The sequence below is a fragment of the Arachis hypogaea genome, chromosome 14, assembly GCF_003086295.3.
Source record: "Arachis hypogaea cultivar Tifrunner chromosome 14, arahy.Tifrunner.gnm2.J5K5, whole genome shotgun sequence".
Taxonomy (NCBI): domain Eukaryota; kingdom Viridiplantae; phylum Streptophyta; class Magnoliopsida; order Fabales; family Fabaceae; genus Arachis; species Arachis hypogaea.
Window position 1 is genome coordinate 79,080,428 of NC_092049.1, and position 7,818 is coordinate 79,088,245.

Here is a 7,818-nt window from a genome sequence, read left to right on the forward strand (position 1 = left end):
TTCAGAAAATGGATGACGCGGCCGCGTCGGCGACGCGGTCGCGTGATAAGGATTGTGCTTCCAACACGAATCCATCACCACTCTCGCACAATATTTCATTGTGCACCCTTTTTACGTCGAAAACTCAAGGCACGCGGCCGCGTGGGGCACGCGGTCGCGTGGGAGGCCATTATCCCCATGAGACGCGGACGCGTCAGCGACGCGGTCGCGTGGGTCGATTGGTGCCATTGGCACGCCTCTAGCCACGCTCCAGCGTGACTCTTTGTTCATTTTTATTTTTCTTTACTCTCCTTGCGACGCGGACGCGTCGCTGATGCGATCGCGTTGCTTAGCAAAATTTTTTTTTTTTCAAAAATAGAAACATGTAAATGCAGATGCACAAAAGTACTAATAAAGAGAAGAGTTATTGAATAGGAGAAACTAAAAATAAAGAAAAAAAAATCATACCATGGTGGGTTGTCTCCCACCTAGCACTTTGCTTTAACGTCCGTAAGTTGGACGCTCCACTAGCTCAATCTTCTGCTATGTGGGGATCTTCCAAGAGGAAGATCTCAAGCTCCTTGTTTCTCTGCATCTTCTCGCCATGGTATAGCTTCAGGCGTTGTCCATTAACTTTAATAAGTTCAGAGCTTGAAGGATGGCTTAGGTGATAAACTCCGTACGGTTCGGCCTTTTCTACTCTGTATGGACCTTCCCATCGTGATCTCAACTTACCTGGCATGAGCCTTAATCGAGATTTGTAAAGGAGGACGAAATCCCCAGGTTGGAACTCTTTCTTCTTGATGTGCTGATCATGTACAGCCTTCATCTTCTCCTTGTATATTCTTGAGTTCTCATAAGCTTCTAGGCGAAGGCTCTCTAGTTCCTGCAGTTGCAACTTCCTTTCAGCTCTGGCTTTCTCAATTCCCATCTTGCACTCCTTAACTGCCGAAAAGGCTCTGTGCTCTACTTCAACTGGGAGATGACAAGCTTTTCTATAAACTAAGCGGAAAGGACTCATCCCAATGGGTGTCTTATACGCTGTTCTATATGCCCAGAGTGCATCTTGTAGCCTGGTGCTCCAGTCTTTTCTATGAGGCTTTACTATCTTTTGTAAGATATGCTTAATTTCTCTGTTTGACAACTCGGCTTGCCCATTAGTTTGGGGATGGTAAGCTGTTGCAACTTTATGAATTATCCCATGTTTCTTCATTAATCCTGTTAGTTTCCTGTCACAAAAATGGGTGCCTTGATCGCTCACGATTGCTCGTGGTGATCCGAAGCGACATATAATATGGTTTCTCACAAAGGAAACAACAGTGTTAGCATCATTAGTACGGGTAGGAATTGCTTCCACCCATTTGGAAACATAATCCACAGCTAACAATATATAAAAATATCCATTAGAATTTGGAAATGGACCCATGAAGTCAATACCCCAAACATCAAAAATTTCATAGAAAAGCATAATTTGTTGAGGCATCTCATCCCTTCTGGATATATTACCAAATTTCTGGCATGGGAGACAAGATTTACAAAACTCAGCAGCGTCTCTAAAAAGAGTAGGCCACCAGAATCCACAATCTAAGATCTTTCTAGCTGTTCTTTGAGGGCCAAAATGTCCTCCACTCTCAGATGAGTGACAGGCCTCTAAAATGGACTGGAATTCTGATTGAGGCACACAACGTCTAATTACTTGGTCAGCGCCACATCTCCATAAATACGGGTCATCCCATATATAATATTTAGACTCGCTTTTCAGCTTGTCTCTTTGATGCTTAGAAAATTTTGGAGGAAATGTGCGGCTAACTAAATAATTAGCTACAGGTGCATACCAAGGGACTACCTCAGATACTGCTTGCAGGTTATCAAAAGGAAAATTATCATCTATAGGAGTAGAATCATCCTTAATATGCTCAAGGCGACTCAGGTGGTCTGCCACTAAATTCTGATTACCACTCCTATCCTTTATTTCTAAATCAAATTCTTGTAACAGTAGTATCCAACGTATAAGTCTTGGTTTGGACTCCTTTTTAGCTAGTAGGTACTTTAAAGCTGCATGGTCCGAATACACTACTACTTTAGTACCAAGTAAATAAGCTCGGAATTTATCCAGAGCAAAAACAATAGCAAGAAGCTCTTTCTCAGTGGTAGTATAATTGGACTGGGTAGTGTCTAAAGTCTTCGACGCATAAGCAACAACAAAGGGATCCTTACCTTCACGCTGAGCCAGCGCTGCTCCTACTGCATGGTTGGAAGCATCGCACATGATTTCAAATGGCTGGCTCCAGTCTGGTCCTCTCACAATTGGAGCTTGAGTCAGAGCAGTCTTCAGCTTATCAAACGCTTGTTTGCAATCCTCACTGAACTCGAACTCAATATCCTTCTGCAGTAATCTGGATAAGGGAAGTGCTACCTTACTAAAGTCCTTAATAAATCTCCTGTAAAAACCTGCATGGCCAAGGAACGAATGAACTTCCCTCACAGAAGAGGGGTAAGGTAAACTAGAAATAACATTCACCTTTGCGGGGTCTACAGAAATGCCATTATTAGATACCACATGTCCCAATACAATCCCTTGTTTTACCATAAAGTGACATTTTTTAAAATTTAATACAAGGTTTGTATTAACACATCTATCTAACACTCTAGATAATCCATCCAAGAAAAGGCTAAAAGAATCACCATAAACGCTAAAATCGTCCATAAAAACTTCCATACAATCCTCAATAAGGTCAGAGAAAAGACTCATCATGCACCTTTGGAAAGTAGCTGATGCATTGCACAAGCCGAAGGGCATTCTCTTGTAAGCATAAGTCCCAAAAGGACATGTAAAAGTAGTCTTTTCCTGATCCTCAGGAGCTATATGAATCTGGAAATAACCTGTGTAACCATCTAAAAATCAATAATGTGATTTACCTGACAGGCAATCCAACATTTGATCAATGAATGAAAGTAGGTAGTAATCCTTACGGGTAGCTTGGTTGAGACGCCTGTAATCAATGCAGACTCTCCAAGCATTCTGAACTCTAGTCGCTATGAGCTCTCCATGCTCGTTCTTCACTGTAGTGACTCCAGACTTCTTGGGCACCACTTGTACTAGGCTTACCCATTCACTGTCTGAAATAGGATATATGATACCTGCTTCCAATAGTCTGGTCACTTCCTTTTTGACAACTTCCAAGATGGTGGGATTCAATCTTCTTTGGGGTTGACGGACAGGTCTTGCTCCCTCTTCTAAAAATATTCTGTGCTCACATACTTGAGGGTTGATTCCTACTATGTCTGCCAAACTCCACCCAATTGCCTTCTTATGCTTTCTCAGCACATCAAGTAACTGCTCTTCTTGTTGAGAAGTAAGTTCCCTTCCAATAATAACTGGAAACTTCTGCTCATCTTCAAGATAAGCATATTTGAGATGCGGAGGGAGGGGTTTTAATTCTAACTTCTGATCATGGGCAGGCTCTGGATTATCTGGAGCTTGTGAAAATGACGAAGTGCCCTCATTGTCAGTTAAAAGGGTCCCCACATTTGGACCTTGTCCAGTGTGCCTCTCTTCTAACTCTTCCTTGTGAACTTCAGCTACACTTTCATCTATGACATCAAACTGGAAGATAAAACGATCTTCTGGAGGGTTGTCAATGACTCCATTCAGATTGAAAATTACTATACGGCCATCTATTTCAAAGGAGTATGTTCCTGAAAAAGCATCCAATTTGAATTTTGATGTCTTCAGGAATGGTCTTCCAAGTAGGATTGATGATGGCTTATCTGAATCATTATGGGGCATCTCCAAGATATAAAAATCAGTGGGAAATATAAGCGCTTTAATGTTCACCAAAACATCTTCAGCAACTCCAGCCACTGTAATAATGCTTTTATCTGCTAACAAAAAACGAGCTGCCGACCTTTCTAAGGGAGGGAGCCTCAAAATATCATATATAGACAAAGGCATTATACTAACACATGCTCCTAAATCACACATGCAATCATAAATTACTACACCACTAATAGTACAGCTAACTATACAAGGACCTGGATCACTACATTTTTCAGGTAATCCTCCCATTAAAGCAGATATGGAACTACCTAAAGGAATAGTTTCTAATTCATTAATTTTGTCTTTATGAATACACAAATCTTTTAGAAACTTTGCATATTTAGGTACTTGCTGAATAACATCAAAAAGAGGAACAGTTACCTCGACCTTTTTGAATATTTCTACCATTTTAGGATCGGGTTCCAGCTTCTTCCTGGGCTTCCTTGCAAGTTGTGGAAATGGAATAGGAGTAGTGTTTTCTGTAGTGTCTGCGCCTTTTGGTGCTTTCTTTTGTGGTTGAGCTATTTCTTCTCCAGCTATGTCCTCTATGTCCTCTTCCTCCTCAACATCTTCTATTTCTACCACCTCTTCAGCTGAGGCGTGTTCTGGTGGGCTTGGTTCCTCCTGGTTCCTCTCCTGCAGAGTGGTTCCGGACCTTAGGGTGATGGCATTAATGCCTCCCTTTGGATTGGGTAATGGTTGAGAGGGGATTCCAGTGGAGCTTAAAGGTTGGTTACTGGAATTTTACGTTGCTCCAATCTGTGAGACAAGAGCTTGCAAAGTAGAGGTCAGACCGTTCAAACTGGCATTAATACTATTCATGATGTTATTTTCCATGGTCTGTTGTCTTCGCTCAAAAGATTGTAGTAACTCTTCATTAGGAGATGAAGAAGAATGAGTGAATTGAGAGGTCTGCTGTTGATTGTGCTGTGGTCCTTGGTTTTGCCTCAGGTGAGGTGCTTTGTAAGGTTGATTCTGCTGCCTGTTGTTGTTATTATTCCACCTCTGATTTCCCTAATTATCTCTGCCTCCTCTGTTATTGTTGTCCCTCCAATTTTGGTTAGAATTGTCCTGCCATCCATGGTTATTATTTCCACTTTGATTGTACCCTTGGTTGGGGCGGTCATAGAAGTTATGAGTGGATGCCACCATGTTGTCTTCTTGTTAGAGCTGCGGGCATTCATCAGTATAATGGCTATAATCAGCACAGATTCTACAAACTCTCTGTGGGACTAGTTATTAGTTTTGCTGTGGTTGAGGGGTTGAGCTTGCTGAGCTTGTTGTTGATTCAATTGCATCTGCTTCAGCAAGTTGGTCATCTCACATATACTCTGAGCTCGAGCCGCAGTCTCTCTGTTAGAGGATACTTCTGCAACGGCTTTTGAACGGCCTTGCTTTTGCCTGTGGTTCCTAGTACATTCAGCTAAATCACTGATCAATTGCCATGCTTCATCAGTGGTCTTGTACTTCTTCATAGACCCATTGCTGGCACTTTCCAATGTGGTCTTATCTTGGGGCCTCATACCCTGTGTGATATAGCTGAGTAACACCATCTTATTAATCCTATGGTGGGGGCATGCTTCCAGAAGATTATTGAAGCGCTCCCAGTATTCAAAGAGAACTCATTGTCATCCTGAACAATAGTGGAAATATCCTTCCTCAGTTTATCAATAACTTCAGATGGAAAGAATTTCTCCAAAAACTCCTTTCTGAGTGTATCCCAGTTGGATACATTTGCTAGAGGTTGAGTGTAGTACCACTCTCTTGCCTTTCCCTCAAGAGAAAATTGGAAAGCTTTCAGCAAAATTGAAGTTTCATCAGTACCATCACGCCTGACAGTGGAACAGGCTGCCTGGAAATCTCTCAAGTGCTTGATGGGCTCTTGAGCAGGTAAGCCATGAAACTTGGACATCAAATTTAGCAGTGCGGTCTTTATTTCAAAATCTGTAGCTACCGCTGGATGATGCGCTTGAAACGGTTGCATTGTAAATCAGGAGCTCCTTCCTCCTGGATGGTAACTCTCCTAGCTGCCATGTCTCCGGCTCGTAAAACAACCGAATTAGTAGAACGGGGGCTGGTTTCTTCCTCAACTGACGTTTTAGATTCGTCTTCAGAGAGGACTAACCGACGCTTAGCTCGCCTTATCGTGAAATAGTCCTTTCAATTTCAGGATCGAATATGGCAAGTTGGGGTCAGGTAGTGAACGCGTCATTTGACGAAAAAAACATGCAGCTCATAGAAAAAAATAAAAGAATGCAAACTAATCTAATTAAAACTTTGCACTCATTGCACTGCACGTGCCAAAAATTGACGGAGCACAGAAGTTGGTGAATTAAAAATTATTAAAATAGTTACGTTGTAAGTATAGTTCTTAACTCACCGAAAATCTGCCTATCAATTTAGAATATGTCACAGAGAATTTAAAGTAAAAATTATTGGGAGTTTGAGTCCCAGGTCGTCTCCCACGAGTTGCAGAAAGTGTGCTATTTTATTAATCAGATGTTTCCAAAGAACTAGGTAAGTAGATGGAAAATTAAATTGAAAAATAAATAATATAGTAAAAGCTGAGTGGGAGTTGATTATTCGAATCTCTTTATTATGGAATGATTTCAATTATTGATAATTAATGATTGTTCTGTTTTTATCCTTTACTAGGTAAAGGAAATCAACGAGTTGAATGCTAGATCTGTCCGAGTGCACCCACTTAGTCAAAGGATTGTGTTAGTGATAGATAGCAACCAACAGTAACCCAATACAAATTTCTTCAATCCTTCCAACTCAAGAGTTCCTTTCAATCAACTCCCCATCAAGTGAGGGAACTACTCGCTCATTGTAAATAATAAATCATAACACATGAAGGAATTAAAAGAAGACATGATTATTGGAATTAAAATGAATTAAATAAAAGAATAACCCTTGTACTAAATAATCATAAAGTATTCAATGACAAATGAGCAAAGCAAAGAAATGGAATAATAAAACCAAGTTAAGAGAACGAACTAGAATGACGAAGTCTTGATGAAGTACTAACTCTTCTCAATGTTCCAATGCTAAACAATTGAAATTAAATCTAAAAACTAAGAAAAAAAACCTAGAGGAGGAGTAAAACTCGATCTAAACTGAAAACTGTGTAGAATGAAGTTGTTTTTTTCTGCTGTTCTCTGGCTCTTTGTTGTTCGGGTCAAAACTGGGTCATAAGTATACCCAGCGATCCAAATCAGATCGCACATGTCACGCGATCGCGCCACCATGCGGACGCGTCATTCGCGCTTTTCCTTGCCACGCGTTCGCGTCGTCCATGCTACCGCGTCGCTTTAGCTCTTCCAATCGCGCGGCCGCGTGAGCCATGCGGCCGCGTCACTGCGATTTGCTCTCTTTCCGCGGTCGCGTGAGCCATGCGACCGCGTCACTTCTCGCTGGTTATCTCCTCAAATTCTTGTATTCCTTCCATTTCTGCCAGCTTCCTTTCCAATCTCCAACTCATTCATGCCCTGTAAAGTCTGAAACACTCAACACACAGATCACGGCATCGAATGGAATAAAGGAGAATTAAAAATACATAATTAAAGTCTCTAGGAAGCAGTTTTCAAACATGTAATAAATTCAGGAAGGAATTATAATTGCATGCTAATTTAATGAATAAGTGGGTAAGGATCGTGATAAAACCACACAATTAAACACAATATAAACCATAAAATAGTGGTTTATCAACTTAACAAGAATTTATCCTATTTCGTCATCTCCAATGTTGGAAGAAGGTGTAAGTTATCTTCCATAAGAGAAAGTCAAACAAGACTAGTTAATCTCAATCCAAAATTCCTAATCAACTTACTAATGGAATTAGCAAGAGATTAGAGTCAATGGAAATCATATTAACTAACAACTATAGATTGCCCACATGAGTTGGGTATTCATGACTCAAGATTACCTAATTACTCTTTTCAAGCCAAGATGCTCAGATCTACTCTAACATCCAACAAGCATTTTGTCAAACACTTGGGAGGCATAATAGGAAAGCA

General features: G+C 40.9%; 1 non-coding gene across 1 annotated transcript; it reads left to right on the forward strand.

The window, feature by feature from the left end:
- The first annotated feature begins 5,359 nt into the window (after nt 1–5,359).
- On the forward strand, nt 5,360–5,465 carry LOC112745152 (small nucleolar RNA R71). The gene has a single exon (XR_003173095.1). It is a non-coding gene; the product is annotated as a small nucleolar RNA R71 (small nucleolar RNA).
- Nucleotides 5,466–7,818: the final 2,353 nt, after the last annotated feature.